Source organism: Triticum aestivum, chromosome 2A (genome assembly GCF_018294505.1).
Source record: "Triticum aestivum cultivar Chinese Spring chromosome 2A, IWGSC CS RefSeq v2.1, whole genome shotgun sequence".
Taxonomy (NCBI): Eukaryota; Viridiplantae; Streptophyta; class Magnoliopsida; order Poales; family Poaceae; genus Triticum; species Triticum aestivum.
Window position 1 is genome coordinate 7,514,276 of NC_057797.1, and position 21,596 is coordinate 7,535,871.

At 43.5% G+C, this 21,596-nt stretch overlaps 1 long non-coding RNA gene and 1 pseudogene across 1 annotated transcript; one reads left to right on the top strand and one right to left on the bottom strand.

The window, feature by feature from the left end:
- Window positions 1-14,599: 14,599 nt before the first annotated feature.
- Window positions 14,600-15,125, bottom strand: LOC123184191 (alpha-amylase/trypsin inhibitor CM16-like; annotated as a pseudogene).
- Window positions 15,126-16,681: 1,556 nt separating this feature from the next.
- Window positions 16,682-18,419, top strand: LOC123184192 (uncharacterized). Its single transcript, XR_006492933.1, has 3 exons — window positions 16,682-17,082; window positions 17,761-18,083; window positions 18,185-18,419. It is a non-coding gene; the product is annotated as an uncharacterized lncRNA (long non-coding RNA).
- Window positions 18,420-21,596: the final 3,177 nt, after the last annotated feature.

Consider the following 21,596-nt stretch of genomic DNA (forward strand, 5'->3'; position numbering starts at 1 on the left):
GACAAAGTTGCTAACCTTTGTGATCATTTGAATGGATGGGGGCCTTCAAATCTTGACAAATTTTGGGCAAAATGTGTGATGAGCTTGAGAGGAAGAGGAAAAAGAACAGAGAGGAGAGGGGAAAGGGGAAGAACAGAGCGAGCTCGGGTGGACGAAGGGCCTATGTAGGACGACCTTTAGTACCGGTTCGTGATACGACCTGGTACTAAAGGTGCTGGAGGGGCCCCGGACTGACAACATCCTGCCACCACTCACTTTAGTATCGGTTCGTGGCACGAACCGGTGCTAAAGGTTCGCCACGAACCGGTACTAATGAGAGCGGCCGGCTAGCCGTTGGAACCGACACTAATGCACACATTAGTGCCGGCTCAAATTCAAACCGGCACTAATGTGCTTTACATTTGACCCTTTTTCTACTAGTGTCATAGTTTATGAGATTGGGTAATCTCTGGGAAGCTCATGAGAAGGTAAGGAGCATGACTAGTAAGCTCCGTAGGGTTTAACCTTCGGCAGCCATGTATCAACTGACAATAGGCGAAACTTCTGCATGCTTAACTGACAATTCAATGCATAGTCAATTGTTCAGTTGTGAAGAAGTCTAATCCTGTTGCTCTAGGTGGAAGTTCAACTTAACAGTCTTCACTGAAAATTCTGGTATATTAAACATTGTTTGGAACAGTTGACAAACTTGTATGGCTCGAAATCTGGTGGGGTATTGTTGGATTATAGATGAGATTTAGCCCATATAAGACAATAATCTCTGGTTTATCTATTAAGACCCATTTAGGTGCATGGCAAGTGGTGGGAAGTTTAGTACAATACGGCTACAGTAAGAAGAGTGAGACCACTTATAAGTGATGCTCTACCGTATACCATTGGGAGCTTGGGTAGCAGAGCTGTACACGCACGCTCCTCCTTCGTGACGGCCCGCCTCGTCTCGTCACGACGCGCGCACGCCATGGGTTGCAGGAATGAGCCGAGCCGAGCCTTATTTTTGCTGGTAAAAATGGTTAATTAATCTCGGATTAATTGATGAGTTGCGGGCTATTCACGGACTCGGTCGTGGGCCCGAGCCTAGGCCCATCTACCTGACGGCCTATATAAGGAAGCACGGGCCAATGGAGTGAACCCTAACTCACTCACTCTGTCCTGCACAACTCTAGCCGTTATCTACTTTTCCTCTCTCTGTGCTTCTTTCGGTGATTCGATCCCGAAAACCACGCGCACGGTTGGTCGGGAGAGCATGTGCCTCCGTAACCCTGTCATTCGAGATCCTGGCCGGAACAATGGGAATAAGGATTTTAAGGAGCGTCTCGACGCGACCGCTCCCGATCCGTCCCCGTCTCCGTCCGCCTCTGCTTCCACTACTTCCTCTGCATCGACTCCATGGCTGATGACGAAGCCGCTGAGAAGAAGGCCTCGGCCGATGCCGCTGCCGCGTTGGCCTGACCAACCGGAGGATATAGCTTGTTCATTCCCTATTTGCTCGTTCATGTGCTAGCCGTATATATTCTGTTCATAGATGTTTTGATTCTATGTATTGTACGTGCTCACATGCTTAGGTATTTGTATGAGTTACATACTGTGATTGCCATGACTCCTTATCTACTACTCCCTCCGTTCCGAATTACTTGTCTTGGATTTGTCTAGATACGGATGTATTTAGACTCATTTTAGTGCTAGATACCTCCGTATCTAGACAAATCTAAGACAAATAATTCGGAACGGAGGGAGTATTAGATTAGTCGAAAAGATGCTAATATTTCCAACAATTGTTTGGGGTATATTGGTGTTACCGACATAAAAGGCCTCAGCAGAAGTATCACATGTATTTCCACTGTTTCTTGATTTTGCCAACACATACCCATGCAGACATACTACCGAATAAACGGACATTTGTGACATTTTTCTTCCGTATATAGACCTGAAGGCCTCTTTTGTTTTACAGGAATTTCATAGAAATTCTAGAGGATAGGATTTTTATAGTATTTTTTCCTTTAGAGCCCTTTGATTCATAGGAATGGATTCCTATTTCTACATAGGATTGGTTCCTATCCTCCATATTTCATAGGAAAATAAAAAAGAGCCTAGACTCAATGGAAAAATTCATTTGGTGTCAACCAAATGACATCTTGTTTCCTATTCCTACTCATAGGATTTGAGATACATGTTATCTCATTTCCTACAAGATTCCTATTCCTTTGATAATCCTATCCTATGAACCAAAGGAGGCCGAAAAGTTGAGGACCCAAATATCCCACGTAGGCACCTCCAACGCAGTGTCACATCACATTGTAACTCATACTACAACGAATGTTTTTTTAGGGGACTCGTACAACGAATGTTGATGATTATGTAGTGATGGCTCGGGATAAGCTCTTTGGTCAATCTGAGAGGTACATGCACGTGCACGTGTGACTGGGAGATGGACACGTACGATCGACCTGGTTGATTCGCCTCCACGCCCGTAGCTGTTGCGCTTAGCTTTTCCTTGGCATAAACCCGGTCGCGCGCATGCATGCGTGCGGGGCGCCGTTTCATGTGTCGTCGTCTTCTTCTTATCTTCTTCAGATACATGCATCTGAGCATATCCAACAGTAAGAATTGCACGGTCAGTGAGTGTCAAGCTTTGCTAGCTACTACGGTGGCCATCGTCGACGTCGCTTCTGTCCGCTCCATTGTTGCGTGTATATATATATCCGGCACATCTTTAAAATTAGCAGTGTGGTTGCTGTCAGCAAATGAATTAGGTTGCGAAAGTCCTAACATGTCACTGCTAGCTGGAGGGTGTCTGGGCAACCCACTGGTTATGGGATTGCACCCGTGTGACAGTGACTTCGACTATAAGATTGCACGGTCAGTCGGAGCATCACACCCCGCTACTAGCTGGAGGGGTTTAATGTCTGGGCAACACACTAGTTATTGGGATTGAACCCGTGTGAGAGTGGCATGGGCAACACACACACACACAAACAAACAAACAAACACATCCCGCTACATCTTCGCCACTATACCATATCAATGGGTTTGCAGCCGTGGAGGCATACACGATGAAACAATCGTATGATCCGGATGATAACCACGTTGGCCTTTGCATGAATGATATGCACACCACCGATGTTAAATGATACCACCATCGATGAAGTATCCTATATGGTTTGAATTACTAAACAGTAAGATGCAGCTACATACAGGCCTCCACAGCGTTTTGACGTCGTCAGCCATCGGATCAACCACAGTACCAAACCAAATCGATATGTCGTCCCACCTAGCATTGCAGGTCATTTTAACCGCGTCGCGATCCATTCAGCCACGTAGTCGGGCCGCTGCTCCAGGAACCGAGCAAGGGATCACCTCGTTTAACGGGCCAATCAGCAACCAAAGGCCCAATCCCTAAGGCTGGTTGTAGTGGGAGTATCATAAGTAGTATCATGCATGCCAACTAGACATTTTGGATGATGTGGCACACAATTAAATAAGGAAAGAGAGGATGTAGTATCATATCATGATACCGTATCATATTAAATGCTCCGCTAGTTTGTGTCATGCATGACAATTAATAAGGCAATCTAAGATACTAACTTATGATACTCTACACTACGGAGATAGTATCACACACTAGTATCATATGCATGATACTAGTATATGACACTCCCCATTATAACCAGCCTAAAAAAAGCAACCAAAATCCCATGTAGCATTGGCACGGGATTCTTCCACCTGTCCGGATTCTACGCATCATGGGGGACTGAGCCTAATTGTCCAAAAGAGAAATGAAAATGCTACATCTACGGGAATTAGGCTCAGTCCCCACGATGCGCCGATTCCGCAATTAGGCTCAGCGCTGGCGGTGAGCGTTGTCGCGTATCTTCCACTTCGGTTCCTCTCGTCCGCATCCTCGCTCAGGTATGTTCTTATGCCCCAAAAGTTGATCTCTTCATCTTATCACAAAAAAAGTTGATCTCCTCATCCACCGGTTGTTGTGCCTCTTAGACGACATATATTATCGTCTGAATTGTCCCTTTTACTCCTTCCAGTTCGTTCTGAGTTAAGTATTCCTTCCACTTATGTCATGCTAATGGGATCATCAGCACCGGCAGCCCCTTCCTTCCAGTTTTTCCCCACTGCTCTTGTTAGGAAGGGTTTGGATAAAGTCCAGTCACAATGGCTCATTGGTAGGTGTTTTTTATTTGTTTGGTCCTAGGTGCCCTCGTTGGACTATTCATGCTGTCAAACGTTTGGACTGTTCGTGCTGAAAAACATTCAAAACTACCATATATAGGTCTCTCATTTTTCCTAAAAATAGCACCGGTCTGTACAAATGATGCAAATTTTACCACTAGGAAATGAGATAACAAAAGTTAGGTACTACTACTTGTTGTGAATAAAATTTTGGGTTTACCTCTGTGTGTACCACTCCCTAAAATTGCACACACTAATTGACAGATTATATTATGTCTGCAGTTGTCTCTCAAACTGAATATGTTGCCAGGAAATTGTTCAAACAATTCCTGTTCTGCTAATTCTTCGTACAATAACGTACATCAACCCATTAACTTAAACACTTCTGCTAATGACTTTTGATTTTGTATTAACAGGTACATCCGTTTCGCAATGTATCAAACATATCTTTTGTTTCAATAATAGGGAAGTATCCTTGCTTCTTATCATGAATAATGGTGCAGAAAACAAACATAACCATGCTTACTGTTGTTCTGTTCACACCACCTTGAGTTCTTAGTTCGAGCTAATCAGTTTAATTCCATAGCGTTGTGTGTGTGTGTGTGGGGAGAGAGAGAGAGAGAGAGAGAGAGAGAGAGAGCTTGTAATTCTATGCATTTCAGGGGCTTAATTCATGACTATGTGTGTGCACTATCTTTCAAGCTTTCAAGCTTCAAGATGCATGCACCACAATGTGTGTTTTGTACTCTAAATTCCTTCTCATTGACTCCTAAAGCATTTTATCATGACTCTACAATATAACATTAAGATAGGCAGGCGCGGTAACGCGTGCCTTTATGTTCTAGTCAATTACAATGGTACGTGGAGATAGAGGATTCTGTATGGTCTGCATCGACTACAATGGTACTTTGCGGCGGGTGTGGGTGTACATTGCGAAGAATGGGACCAAGCTTACCATCGTCATCCACAACTGGTCGTTGGACCCCCCAAAGGTCTGTATGGTCTGGATCGACTACAATGGTACTCTGCGGCGAGTGTGGGTGTACATTGCGAAGAATGGGACCAAGATTACCATCGTCATCCACAACTGGTCATTGGACCCCCCAAAGGTTTTAGTCGGCAATAAGGCATACTTGGCTACTCGGAGTCTACCGGCATATAATACTATCTCAGCCTCGTACACATGCGAATCATGATGGTAAAGATTCTCAGTGATGACACCAACCCCAACAAGTGTTTCCAGGTGGAATTTATGGGTGGCTATTGCCTAGTCGTGCCCTGTCGGCCTGGCCCTCGGGTTTTTCATCGGCTACTTTTACATTAGGAAAAAGTGGAAGAAGGTCCAGGATGGGACCATGAATCTTAGGAGAATCCCGAGGCGGCCCAAGGATCTCGACTATAAGGAACCAAGAAAAAGGACAAAAACTTGAACAATAAGGGCAAGCCAGAACAGGGCGCGACCGTGCTCGATAAATATGGCCAGAGCATGAATATGGCCAACAAGCAGTTCTTAGGAGTTAACACCAAGGGAAAGGAAAAATCCTCCCATACTCAGCTTGATCAGTCGCCTACGTGCAGTGGCTGACATATGTGCTAGCCAGGGGCAATGCGCCCCCATCCCCCCACCCCCACAATGTTGGAATATATGCGGAAAAAAATTGTGGGAGGGGGGGAGGGCTTAGATCGGAAAACTAAATTATTTTGTCCCCCACCCATGCCGGCCCCCTCCTCAGACATGTTTCTCTAGCTCACAAGTCTACAATCTCTCCCAAGAAACATGTTTATTTTGCTAGAAGACTGAGAACAACTATAAATTCATCGCTAACAGCCGTCAAATCTAAGAATCGAGACTGAGATTAAAGCAACACACAAAACAAAATTATCTTGATCCAAACGGTTAATAATACTTACTGATAAAAACCATTTCTAAATTAAATGAGGTAGCTCAAATCCCAACAAATACATGTTTTTTCATTTCATTGCACCCGTGTGAGAGTGAAGTGGATGATAAATTTGCTTTTTTAAGGCTATGAATGCTCATGTTTGATGGAACAGAAAGTAGCGCGTAGTGGTTCTTTGGATAGCAGTTGATTTTACCAAATGTTGTTTTAAGAAAATGAAAAAAATTAAAATCAGTTAATATTGGGCTGACAGTAAACCTTTATTTGGACGTAGAAAGTCTAAAACCAATTTTTACCTGTCGCAGAGAAAATGCATCGACCGGGAAAGTGATAACGAAATTATTGAGGATAACAAAATCAAGTTAATACCAAATGACTAATAGTAGTTTCAGGTTTTACAAGAAACCCATGTAGATATCCTCAAGTTAGTTAGTGAAAAGCCAAACTAAGTTTTAGTTTGTAATGATGCTAAACAAGTTTAACGAAAATTGGTTTCCTTAATAGTCGTTACCAAACAACCACATATTGTTGGATAGAGTAGCACTGACATAACAAAAAACATGTTGTATTGTTACATGCCCATGAGACAACTACATGCAACAACAAATTATGGCACACCAGGGGGACTATTGCCCCCCCCTCCCCACCCCAGACAAACACACACACATAGACACGCGTGCGCACACACACACACACACACACACACACACACACACACACACACACACACACACACATCCCCGGTACATCTTCATCACAAAACCCTATCAATGGGTTTGCAGCCGTCGAGTTAGACACGGCGACGAAGCCGTAAGATATCGACGACAACCACGTTGCGCTTTGCATGAATGATATGCGCACGACCATCCTCAGCCCATTCAGGTATACAACTCATGGTACGCGACTAAGAACAACTATAAGTTCATCACTAACAGTTGTCAAATCTAAACATCGATACTGAGATTCAAGCAACACAGAAAACAAAATTTTCTTCATCAAAACAGCTAATAATATTTGGTGACAAAAACCATTTCCAAATCAAATGAGGTAGCTCAAATACCAACGAATACACCTTTTTCATTTGATCGTGATCTTAGTAGCTCAAGTATTCACGTTTTCCCTTGAATCTTGATGGCTCCGTCCTAGTTTATTGGTCCCCTTGTATTTAGGGCAATACTTTGACAATGATTTTCAGTAATAAAATACAAATTATACATAGCAAAAATAATGTTATCGGAAACTATATTCAAATACGAATCCAACGGTATAATTTTTTATGACATGCATTAACATTTTGCTAGTTAAATTTATGGTTAAAATTTGGCATAAAATAGGACTAAAAACCTAGGATGGAGGTAGGGTAGGCTATGCATTTTATTACCCGGTCAATTGAGGATCTGAAAGTGGCCATCGCTGCTTGAAAATATCAAATGTGTGTCCTTGATTTCATCAGACGTATCACTAGTGCGACAAGCTAATACTAAGTGGATTGGCTGGTTCGCAATACCTTTTGGTGAATTTCAAAGCTTTGGATCTTAGGGCAGCGCAAAGCCTGGGAATCAGTAAGCTAATTGTCCTTGTTTGCCACTAACCTAATTGGTGGTGGCAGGTTGTCGGAGGATCTGCCCAAATCGGACAGGCGGATTTGCAGCCACCTCCTCATTCCGTGTGCTAGCACTAACCAAACCATGAAGTACTGGTAGCACGGCGCTACCCACAAACGTCACATTGCAAACTTTATTTTAGACAAACATGACGAACGTAAAAATCTGCTAATTGTTATCACGTGCACGGACACACAGTAGGTGAACTAGATGGAACGGCAGCGATCCATTGACACTTTATTGGTGGTGGCACGGTACTACCTTTCTCGTCTACTTGTTCATGTTGCTTCACATTCCAACCCTCCATCGACCGATGACCAGCTGCAATGCAAGTACGCAATGGGCAGTGCATTCATGCAGATGCATAGGATGCTCCTCCTGCAACACGTGATTGCCATGCATGTTACTACCACTTTGTGATTAGTAAACCGGCCATGCATTCGTGCGTCGATCTATCTACGACGTATTACAGTATAAATTCATTCATTTTGCTCTATGTGTAGATCATATTGAAATCTCTAAAAAAGCTTACATTTAGAAACGGAGGGATAGTAGTTTACTGCCCCCATCGAATCGAAATCACGAACCTTGAAATTGAGACGGAGCATCGAGTCTGAAGTTGGTGTAGGTGTTCGATCAAGATACTAACGAGTGAGAGGACGGTACCCCATCCCTGGGCTGATCTGAGCAACTGTTTGTTTGAAGCCCATGGCCGGCATCACATAGCTCATGTGGCTAGCTTGACCGTCCGACCGTGCTATCAACCTGGAACGTATGTTCGGTAGGGCACGGCTATGCATCACCTATTGCGAGTCCGAAGGCGGTCTCGCCTCAATGGCGCACTCTCGTTGGTACTATCAGGCCGGTCTAAGTAGCTTCTTGCAGGTTAGTTGTTTTTTCTTCTTTTGTTCATATTTTTGAAACAAAAGTTCTAAATACATATATTCCAATACTTTAAAATTATTTGAAAAAAATAACGAATTCATAAATTGTTATCACAACGTAAAAATTGTTAGCTAAGTTTAAAAAATTATTGATAGCATTAAAATAGAAGTTTCGTAAATTTAAAAAGGTTCAAATGTATCCAAAAAATATACATTATATTTTTAAAAAATATACAAGGTAGGAAAAAGTTTATGTAAATGAAATCAAATATTTTGTACTATTAAAGAAAATATTACATTAAAAAATGCTCCCACGTTTAAACAATGTTCCCGCATTTAATAAAATTACATACAATCTAAAAATATGTTTGAATTGTTTTAGAAACCTTTTTGTATCATTCAAAAAATTATATGGATGTGTATTTAAATTTTTTAACACTATTTGAAAAATCAAAAACAGATATCTTACCTTTTCTTAATCATTTATTTAGAAAATATTGCATGTGTAGAATTATTTTAAGAAGTATACGAGAAATGTGAAATTTGTATGAAAAAAGTACAGATCAAAACATATGTTGGACTCCTTTGTTTAACCATGTATTTAAACATGCATAAAAAATTATTCCTGATGTATATGATTTTTTTTTACAATGGGGATAAAAAAGTAGACATATGTCGAGAAAAGAAAAAGGAAATACAGCTCAGAAAAAGGAAAAGGAAACCCGCAGAAAACTGATGCAACAGAAAAAAAAACTGAAAAGGAGAGAGAAATCTCCGAAATCACCAATTAAGGAGTACCCGTTGCAAAGATCACTCCAATGCCCCTAGTTGCGACAAGTGGCGCACATGCAGCGCGTCACTTGTCTCAACCTGAGAGTTTTCCCTTTTTTCGTAGATCCGTTTATTCAAAACATTTTATCCTTCAAACCGTGCGTCTAAATCTCGAACCGCTTTCATCATTGGACTCCTCGTGTCGAGATCTTCAAAAATAGATCCCATGTTGATGGGTTTTGACAAAACTTTTTTCACAAAAAAAACCGAATGAAAAAATCTAACCGGGAGCATGGATATTTTTTCCTTTCCGAAAGAGGCACGCCCGTGGCTTTCACGAAATCACAATCGTGCCTCTCGCGGAAGCAAAATCGTGACTCTCGCGGAAGAAAAAAACGAAAACGCGTTTTTTCGTTTTCGAGGAGACACAGCCGTGACTCTCGTGAAAGCACAACCGTGACTCTTGCGGAAGCAAAACCGTGACTCTCATGAAAAAAAAGAAAACATGTTCTTTCCTTTTCCGAGAGGCACGACCGTGACTCTCGCGAAAGCACAACCATGCTTTTCCCAGAAGCAAAACCATGACTCTCGCGAAAGAAAAACAAAACAGAAAACGCGTTTTTTTCGTTTCCGAGAGACACGGCCGTAACTCTCGCGAAAGCATACCCGTACCTCTCGCGGAAGCAAAACCATGACTCTCGCGAAAGAAAAAAAAAAGCAAAAAACGTGTTTTTTTCATTTTCGAGAGGCACGGCCGTGACTCTCGCGAAAGCAAAACCGTGCCTCTCGCGGAGGCAAAACCTTTTTTTCGTTTTCGAGAGGCATGGCCGTGACTCTCGCGAAAGCAAAACCGTGCCTATCGCGGAAGCAAAACCGTGACTCTCATGAAAGGGGAAAAAAAGAAAACGCATTTTTTCGCGCAATATCTATTTTTTTCAGTTTTTTTATTGAAAAGCTAAGGAAGACCGGAGGAAAACCAAAACGTCGAAAAAAAACTGGAAAAAAGCCGAAAATGCGTGCGGAAAAATAAAAATAAAACAAAATCCGAAGGAAGCGCTCAGAACGCGACACATGGTGAATGGCTGAGAGCGTGCCAAGTGGCAATGGTCGTTGTGAGGCTCCCAAAAGACCGCTGGTTAACTAGTTGCTCTCATAAAACTCAAGTCAGAGGTGCTACAGTAGTGGGCCGGCATACTCCCTCGCGCACAGAGATGAGACCGAGTTATCTCTTGGTATGGGCGAGAAATAGCACAGGCTGTTCGAGAATGCCTAATTGACGCTCAATGCGGTCAAGTGTTGACTAGACGCACAAGGGTTGCTGACATCAGCCGGCACATGTACCAGCCGATTCCCTTCCATCGTGTGATTTCTTTGGGTTCTGTTCTTTTTCCTTCTTTTCTTGCTATATATATTCCTAAATTTTCAAATTACCTACAGAGAAATAAAAACCACGGATTTAAAAAATGTTAATGCAGGGTGATTTTTGCTAGTGTAGTTTAAATATATGTTTGATAGCATAAAAATAAAATGTTCGTAGCATTTATAAAATATTAAAATATTTAAAATAATGTCCATTATGTTTTTAAAATGTCTATAGAAGGTAATTTGTTTTGTTTAATTCATAAAAACTATCACGTAATATTCAGAATATATTTTACATCTGGGAAAATTCCCACATTAAAATAATATACGTTAAATTTCAAAACATATTATATACTCGCTCCGTTCCTAAATATAAGTCTTTTTAGGGATTTTGGTACAAACTACATTCCTATGTATATAGAATTTTTTTAGAGTGTAGATTCACTCGTTTTCCTCCGTATGTCCTCCATATTCGAATCTCTAAAGAGACTTATCTTTAGGAATGGAGGGATTACAATGTAAAAAAAATGATTGCATTGTTTAAAAAAGTATTTAAGATCATTCAAACAATAATGTTTGGACGTGTATTTGAAAAATGTTTAACTATATTCCGAAAAACTTCTAAATATTTAAAAAAGAAAAATAATATATATATATATATATATATAATATTAACTTGATTTTTTTACATGTATATGGGAAATGTGTATAAAAAAGTACATATCAAAAAAATATTTGATTGTTTTTGTTTATTATGTATTGAAAATGTTAAATGTACTGCCTAACTCCCTCCGCCCAGAAAAAACTTGAGCTACCGACGCTACAGTAGTGGATCCCTCTTGGTACGAGAGGGAAAAGCATTGGCGGTTTAACAATGCCTAATTGGCACTCAATGCGTCCATGTGCTGAGCAGATGCACAAGGGTCGCTTGCACGAGCCGGCTCATGTACCAACCGATTTTCCCTTCAATAGTGTGATTCGTCTGGGTTCTGTTTTTTGTTCTTTCATTTTTTGTATTTTTATAAAATTTTAGAAGTGTTTTCGGGGTTTCTCCTATTTAGACGCATGAGCCTCTCATCGGGAGTAGGTAACTTATATGGCTAGCTTGACAAACGCACCATGCTATCGACCTAGAATGCGAATGCCTGTTCGGGAAGGGCACGACTATGTATCGCATGTTGCTACGAGTCCAAAGGAGGTGTCGCCTCAATGTTGCGTTTTCTTTGCTATTATTCGGCTGGTACAACTAGCTCCATGCAGGTAAGTTTTTATTGTACTTGCAAGAATTATTATTATACATATATTCCACAATCTTTATATTACTAAAGAAATATAGAAAACCACGAATTCGAAAAACGTTAAAGTAGTGTAAATATTTTGTTAGTATAGTTAAAAAATATTTTTGGCAATAAAATAAAATTTTCATACCATTTTAAAAATGCTTTGAATTTCATATATATATATATATATATATATATATATATATATATATATATATATATATATATATGATATTTTCAGAATGTTTGTGAAATGTAAAAATCTGTTTATTTAATTAAAAATAGAGTTTTTTACTTTTGAAAAAATTATATTACATTTTTCTAAAAATGCTCCCACACCTAGAATAATGTATTTTACAATTAAAAATGTTATATACAATGTAAAAAATGCTTGTATTGTTTAAAAATGTTCATATCATTCAACAAAATAATGTTTGGACGTATATTTGAAAATGTATAAAATTTAACCAAAAACTTTGAAACCATATATTTGCCAAAAAAATCTATTCAAAAAATATGAAATGTGTATATTGTTTTTAGATGTACGCAAGAAATATGTATGAAAAGATTAAACATCAAAATAAATGTTTGAATTCTATTAATCTACTTGTGAAATTTTAAACATGTATAAAAAATGTTCCTCATGTATACAAACAATTTACAAAGTTTATGAACAAGTAGACCTGTGTGGGAGAAAATGAAATGAAAAACTGGAAACTTTATAGCATCTTACAGAAGCCTTTCTAGCCGCCGCCGGCTCCTCCTCCTCCACAAAAAAGTTAGGGTTTCTGCCTCCCGCCGACGCAGCCGTAGGTCTGCCTCCTCTGCGGTGGCCCTAGGGCCATGGGGGCACGGTGAATCTCGGCAAGGGCCGGCGGGAGGGCTCTGTTTTTTGTCGTTTCTTTCATCTTTGCTAGGATTTTGTGTCCTGCTCAGGAAGACGAGACGTGCGGCGGCTCCTGAAGATGGAATAAAGATCTCCCCGTCTAGCCCCCGTTCCGGTGGTGCGTCTAGCACCGTTGGTGGCGTGTGAAGGTGTGTCTCCGACGGATTTATCTTTGATGGATTTGCTCAGATCTCGTCATTGTTCCTCTATGTTCGTGTGTCTTTGGATTGGATCTTTCTGATCTACGTTATTCTTCATCTGCGGCGGTTGCTGTTCTGGTGCACTGGTCCTACGGGGCCTTAGCACGATGACTTTCCGACTATCTACTGCAACAATTTGTGTCCGGCTCCGGCGATGGAGAGGCGATGACGGCGGCGCGCCTTCGGCTCGCTTCAGTGCTGGTAGTCGTTGCTAGATGGTCTACGGATCTGAATGTAATTTCTATTATTTCTGGTATTCGTTGTACTGCCATGATTGAAGATGAATAGATCGAAATTTTTTCCGCAAAAAAATGAAATCAAAAACAGGAAAAAACTAAAGAAAACCGATGCAATGGAAATATCCCTATAAGAAGAACATAGAGGAAAACACTCGATCCAGAGGAGGCCAAAATAGTGGGTTGGCCCACTCCCTCGCTCCTACAGGCGAGACCGAGTTACGTCACGGGATGGGCGAGAAATAGTACTGGTGGTTCGACAGTGCCTAATTGACGGTCAGACTCACAAGGGTCGCTAGCATGATCCAGCCAATTTTCCATCGATCGTGTGATTCGTTTGGGTTCTTTTTTGTTTCTTTTTTTCTTCTATGTTTTTTAATGTTTACAAATTTCAAAAATGTTCTTTATTTTTGTTTTTCTGCTACTTATAGACATGGGGCTCTCATCGGGAGTGGGTATCTTCTGATTTCTCTAGCGTTTTTTTTTCTTCTACTAATTTTCATCGTGTTTTCTCAGGTTTCCTTTTCCCTTTTTTTAGTTTTCTTTATTTTCTCTAAGAAAAGGTCAAGAACATTTCCAAAAAAATGGAAAAATTAAATTCATAAATATTTTATAGAAGTAATTCATGAACGTTTATATACATATATGAATATAATCTTTAAAATACAATGAATTTTTTTGAGTTGACAAATATTGTTTGGACTCCCTAATTTTTTAAAATCTAGCAGATATGATGCATATTTGTCATACTACCAACAGTTTTGTGAGGCAAGGGACACAATTCATGAACATTTTTTGAAATTCATAAATTCTAGCAACATTTTTTTTCTGGAATTAATAAATACCAGTAGTAGTTTTGTAAGGCAAGCTCACTACCAGAAACTCAAATTTTTCTGTGTGCCAAATGATTGTCATGTCGGCCCCGCAACCTGCCTCCAGTAAAATTGATTATGCTCTGGGTACTCAGCCAACAGAAGTACTACCTCCGTTTCAGTTTACAAGTCCTACGCGTATACCTAAGTTGCCAATTTTATCACCTTAATATAAACTATACAACACAAAAATTATACGGTTTGAAAATAGAACATCTGAAGTTTATATTGATATATTTTTTGTAATATATGACTTATATTAGGTTGGTCAAATTGATGACCTAGGGGCACGCGCATGTCCTGTAAACCGAGAGAGAGGTAATAAGAAATGTGACACTCACGTGCCCACCGCCAAAAACCGCTTATTCATCATGAACTTGATGCAGCAGGCTCGTTTGATTCACTGTAGGTAGCAAAACACCGAAACTTTTGAACCCACGAGGATTCTACTATATATTCATGCGCAATTTACACGATTATTCATGAACCATCCGTCATTCCGTCACATGCTTAACTACACATCTAGCACACCGTCGGCGAGACGGGCATCATTGCTAGGAGGGAGGCCGCAGTACGGGCCGCCAGTGATGGTCTTCAGGTTGCACGTCTCCGGCTTGACGAGAGACATGGTGAACTCCCACCCCTCAGGAACGCCCTCCAAGCGGAGCATCCCTTGCATGAAGTCCTCCATCGCGGTGCATCGGCATTCTTCCGAGACGGCTTCCAGCTCCCGACAGCACGGATCCTTGGAGGCCACTTTGCCCGGCGTGGTCTGCTGGGTGTCTGTGCAGGTCTGCTGGACCACGTACGCGCGGCAGCTTGGGAGTGGCTTGGGCGGGATGCCCACCCCTGGTCTGCACGCGATGGTGGCTGCGGCGGCGGCGGCGGCGAGGATGGAGATTGGAGAGCAGGACTAGGGCCGAGAGGAGGACATGGTTGGATGCCATTTTTGATAGTTGGTGGAGCTAGACATATTGCATTGCATGTATATATACGCGTGGTATTGCCATTAACCTTTATAAATAAAGGCAACTAAAAAACGGTAACCGTTATTAAGACTGGAGTGTCTTGTGGGAGAGATTTTGGATGATGTGTATGACATCGATGAAGTGGAGTGTCTTGATTAATTTGCTGGAACATATTTGGCGGGGAATGCAATTAGTTGGGTTTTGCCTTTTGCGTGCAAGTAAGGGAGGATTTGTAACCGCTGGAGTCTTAACTTTATGCTCCGTCTATTTCTGTAGTGATCTCTACTCTTACTTAAAGTGAACTTTCAGTTGGTTCATGTGTGTATGGCTTTTGCCTTCTCAAACCAACAACGGATTTTTTTTTTCTGCAGCGAGCAAACACACGAGCATTGTTCCACTTCCATCACGGTCAATTACTAACTACACTAGTGCTAATAAACGTCTTGCATTATGGGATGGATGTAGTACATAAATAACTTGTAAAAAATATCTCGAGACATCCAGTGGAAGTACTTCTATTATGAGCACGAGTGTCCAGCTAAATCCTTGATCACTTCACGACAAGGGTGGACGTCCTTATCTCTGCAAGTCACCGTGCAATTATTTTAATTTCTTGCTTCCATTTGTGCACATTCTTTTCTAAATGATAGCATGCAAGACACACTTGTACGTAATAAGAACACATTTCATACAGGTAAAACTCCCTATCCCAAAAGGTATATTGGCACATAGCTACCGGTCGCTTATGTGAAGGGTAGAACACACGATTATCAACCCATGTGAGATGTGACCACATCGCAAACGTGTATGCGCCACGAACCGTTTGCGGTGAGGGACTATACACCCTCATTTCCATACAACCCAGACACACATTCATATACAACCCAGAGACACATCTATACAACTCAGAAACATGTCCAACGTATATATGCCAAAGTCTTAGATTGCAGTATATATATAAAACCGCATACCCTTTTGGCATCTCCACAAAATGAGCCCTCCTTGCATCTCCAAGATGCAGGGCCTATGAGCACCTGTAAGAAGTGGACTTTAACATTAGAGATTTTTTTACAGTAAAAAAAATCTTTTTACAGTACATCGTACTGCCTATTTTAAGTTGTAGTATTAAGTTGATCCAATGATCGAGATAGACCAGCTTAGAGTTTGGTTGAGGACAACTTCGCAGTTTGGTTGAAGACCAGACTAATATTCTGGTCTTTTTGGCTAATTGGGGATGGATTTGTGTCCACGAATCCATGATGGATTTAGTGCCTCCGATCAATCAAGGAAGAAAATGTCATGCATCAAAATGGCAATTTTCCCCGTGGGGGCGGGTATCCGTGGGGATTTACCCGCTAAAAAGCGGCGATGGGGATCAAAATCCCCCCATGGGTATAACGGGGCGGGGATGGGGGGCAAACCGGCTCCATGGATACCCGGGACCCCACCTGTCAGTCAAACATTCAATTGAATATATAAAGAAGAAACCCTAAGTCGCTCACCTCTCCACTCCTTTCCTCCCCGTTCCCCCGACCCGCAGCCGCCTCCACTCCTCCTCTCCCCATTCCCCTGATCTAGCCGCCTCCTCTCCCCAAGTCCCCATCACTAGATCCACCACCACCGGCGGCGGGCGGCACCGGCCGACGCCTCATCCGGCCGCCCTTCCCTTAATCCCGTCGCCCTCTCCTGCTCCTCGCCTCCTCGCGACATCGCCTTGTCGTCCTTCGCATCAAGGCACCAGTCGGCACCTCATCAGGTCTCGTCGCCGTCTCCTGGTCCTCGCCTCCTCGCGACCCGGCCTCCTCGACTCCTCCTTCACCTCAAGGCCGGGCAAGGCGACTGCAAGTGCAGGATGGTGGCAATGGCAAGTGCTCCTCTTCCTCATCCCAGGTGATCGTCGGCTTCTTCATCGACCCAAGAGGCCGAGGCCATCAGGGTAAGCAGCTGAAACCTTCTGTTCTTGTAGTTGTTAGTTGTTAGTTCTTGTTGTTGCATCTTGAATCTTGTTGTTGAGTGTGTAGGATCTTGTAGTTGTTAGTTCTTGTAGTTGTTATTTCCCCATGTAATTGAATCTTGCTGTTCAATGTGTATGTTCACTGAATACTACAACCGTGTTTCGTCCAACAAATGAAATCAGTGTGTGCTTCTAATGTGGAAGAAATAGGTGTTAGATTTAGTTTCAGTTCATTTTTTGGAGTATATTTGAAGTGCTGGTATATGCTTCTCAAGATGGCTTTATTAACACTGAAATATCTTTGACTTGTGAATGGATTGATTTATGTATTTGCTTCACAAAAAAGCAATGCATCTGTTTGGTACCCAGATCATGCTTGACACCTACCTAATTCTATCATATGTGTTGTGTCATACATTTTTTTTCCTTTCTGCCTTTCAAAGAAAGATAATGTTCACTCACTGCAGTTCTACAATTGTTCTGTCAATTATTTGTCAGTATCATTTAAATATTTGGTCAGTCACAATTGAATGTGTATGTATCAACTATATGTGATCCTTTTATAATTAATACATCAGTCCACATATCCTTTTATTCCTGATTATTGTGTTGCTTATCTATGTCAAACTTCTCTAAATATTTTGTTGTGTGCCTTTGTAGCTGACAGCGACGACGACCGGCAGCTCGCATCCTCTTCCTCCACCTCAAGCAAATCTGCATCGACCCGAGACCATCAAGGTGAGCAGCTCACCGGCGACCCAACTATATGTCAGGTTCAGGTGAATATGTTGAGCAAGATAAGCCACTTCGTGTGAAGAGAAAGACCACATCTGTGGCTCAGAATGAGTTCAATAGGGTTCTTGTTGAGGAAAAATGGAAGGCTGAATGTGTATGGTGTCACGGGCTATTTTGTGGAGATCCAAAGTATGGAACCTCACATCTGCATGCTCATTTAGCAAGATGTGCTTATAGGCAGGCCAATGGTAACTTGTCATCCTCAACCATCATCTTATTCTTTAATCTTAAGTAATGTTTCCACTTGCCAATGGTAACTTACTAATGTTTCCACTTGTCTAATGTTCAGGTTGAGGAACTGTTCCTATATGCCTGCACGGAGCAGTGAAGAATGAAGATTGAAGTCTTAGATATTTGATGTTGTGAGATGTGTGTGCTTTGTTATGTTTGCCATGCTTGCTTTTGTTAAGTGTTAAGGAACTTTCAGTCGTGTACTCGTGTAATCCATTTGTTGAATATTTGGTCAGTCATAATTGAATATGTATGTATCAATTATATGTCAAAATTATCTAAATATCCAGCAGTCCACATATCCTTTTTATCTAAATATATTGCAATCCTGATTATTGTTTCCTGATTATCTAAATATATTGTAATCCATTTGCTGAATATTTGGTCAGTCATAATTTAGTATGCTTCCTGATAATTGTGACTATTGTCATCATTTTATATTCATTCCAGCAGTCCACATATCCTTTTTATTCTTGATTATTGTGCTGCTTATTTTGTTGTGTGCCTTTGTTTTAGGACTGCTTGTTTGGATCAACAATGGCATCAAGTCCAACACAATCAGATGCAAGTGCATCGGCTGGGAATGGAGATACACCAGCCTCTAGTGCAACTCCCACTCCAACGCCAAGCTCTAGTGCCAATACAACGCCAGCTGAATCTGTTGACTTGGAGGTGCCATCTCAAACAACAAGAGCAACTAAACCGCAGGATGCACACAAGTTGGCTGGTGTGAAGAGAAAGCTCAAGTCTAAGGTGTAGGATGCACACAACCGGGGATCGGGGCGGGGATGGTGGCGTGCCCCCCGGTGATCCCCGTCCCCGTTGCCATCTTGAGTCATGCACCTCGCCTCTCTTGCGACCATCCCCAATTACGCCGCGGCAGGCCTCGCCCACTGTTGCACCACCGTCGTCAGATGAGACGAGTCCCTAAATGCTATGCAGAAGGTCGACGAGGAGGACGAACCCATAGACGTACTGTTGCTCAGCACCAACAATGAAGAAAGTTCCAGGAGCTTGCCATGCAAAACTGCACTATGAAACATCAACCAGCCACAACGCTGGATGGTTCAACATCAGTGGGGGCTGGTTGCAACTTTTCAGACAGACACGCCTGTGCCAGAATCTGTGGCAAGCCGATTCCGGCGATGGTGCTGGTCGCAACTTTTTTCGACGGACGCAACGCAGAGCATCACCGGTGCCAGCATCCACGAGACCACGAGAGTCGGTTCCAGCGTCGGTGGTGCTAGTTGCAGCTTTTTTCGGCGGGCGCAGCGCCGAGCCTCGTCGGTGCCAGCACCCGTAGTTGTTGGTTCCATCATCGACGGTGCTAGTTGCGGCATCCTGTGGTGGTTGGTTCTAGTACGAGGGCCACGTTGTAGCTCACCGGTTGCAGCATCTTGGTCGCCAGCGTCGCAACTCCTGGCCACCGCGACCGCAGTGTGCGGCAGCCTCCGTTGAAGCAGATCCCGTGGCAGAGGTTATTGGAATGAAAGAGAATATGCGCTAGGGGAGCACGAGAGATGTGGAAAGGATAGCATCGGTGGAGTGCCGGAGCGTGGGGACTTCGTGGAGAGAGAGGGATGGTGGAGGGTATTAGATGTATGAATTGTACGATATATTGATTCGGTGCAATGTGCACGGTATATATAAGTACAAGGTGGGGCCTCCACCTCAATCTACACAACAAGTAGAGAGGTGGACCTAGTCAATATACATGCACAAATAACATAATCAACACCCCCTGCAGCCGAAGCGGCACCGCGGCTGACGCAAAGACTGGACCGGAACTCCTCAAAAGACGTCGTAGGCAAGCCCTTGGTCATGATATCTGCAAATTGTTGGGAAGTAGGGACGTGTAAAACACGAATATGGCCAAGAGCCACATGTTCCCGAACAAAGTGAATATCCAACTCAATATGCTTGGTCCGGCGATGATGTACCGGGTCAGCGGAGAGGTAGACCGCCGAGACGTTGTCGCAGTAGACCACCGTGGCACGGTCAACAGGGCAGGAAAGCTCCTGAAGCAGCTAGCGAAGCCACGAACACTCGGGGACGGCATTGGCCACCGCACGATACTCAACCTCAGCACTGGAACGAGAGACCGTAGGCTGCCGCTTGGACGACCACGAGATAAGTGAGGGTCCAAGGTAAACACAATAGCCCGAAGTGGAACGACGAGTGTCAGAACAGCCCGCCCAGTCTGCATCGGAGTAGGCGGTGAGGACGGTGTCGGCGGAGGCATGAAGCGTGACGCCAAGATCCATAGTGCCACAGACATAGCGGAGAATCCACTTGATGGCAGCCCACTGAACGTCTCGAGGAGCATGCATATGAAGACACACCTGCTGCATGTCATACTGGATCTCCGGTCGAGTCAGGGTGAGGTACTGAAGAGCACCAACGATAGACCGATAGAAAGCAGCATCCGAAGCAGGAGAACCATCCGTGGCAGAAAGCTTGGCCTTCATATCAACAGGCGTAGCGGCGGGCTTGCAGTTAAGCATGCCGACGCGCTCCAGGAGCTCATGAGCATACTTTCGCTGATGAAGGAAGAAGCCATCCGGACGGCGCACCACCTCGACACCGAGGAAATAGTGCAAAGGGCCCAAGTCCTTGATGGCGAACTCATCTCGAAGACGAGCCGTGAGCTGACTGAGGAGACCAGCCGTACATGCCGTCAGGATGATGTCGTCAACATAGAGCAGCAAGTAGGCCGTGTCGGAGCCCTGATGATAGACGAATAGCGAGGCGTCCGAGCGGGTAGAGCGAAACCCAAGCTGGTGGAGGAATGCCGTGATGCGCTGGTACCAAGCGTGCGGAGCCTGCTTGAGTCCATGCAAGGACCGCGAGAGCAGGCACACGTGGTCGGGAAGCGCCGGGTCAACAAACCCGGTGGGCTGCTGGCAGAAGACCTGCTCCTCGAGGTGACCATGGAGGAAGGCATTGGAGACGTCCATCTGGTGCACCAACCAAGCATGGGAGACCGCAAGGTGAAGAACCGCGTGGATCGTGCCGGGCTTGACAACCGGAGCGAAGGTGTCGGTGAAGTCGATGCCAACACGCTGCCTGAAGCCCCGAACGACCCAGCGCGCTTTATAGCGATCAAGAGTACCATCAGGACGGAGCTTGTGTTTGAAGACCCACTTCCCGATAATCACGTTGGCGTGCCGGGGACGGGGAACAAGCTACCACGTCCGGTTGCGCAACAGGGCGTCAAACTCCTCTTGCATCGCAGCCATCCAGAGCGGGTCACGAAGAGCGGCTCGGACGGAGGATGGCAATGGCGACGGCTCAGAGGTGGACGCCGCATGGACGTAGTCATCCGCGGTGTAGCGCGAGCTCAGGCGAAAAACGCTCGTACGGGCGCGGGTGACCAGACCGGCCATAGGTGCCGTAGGCGCGGGGGCCGGGGGCGCCGAGGGGGCCGGCGCCAAAGATGTCGGGGGCGCTGAGGAGGCCGAGGGCGCCAA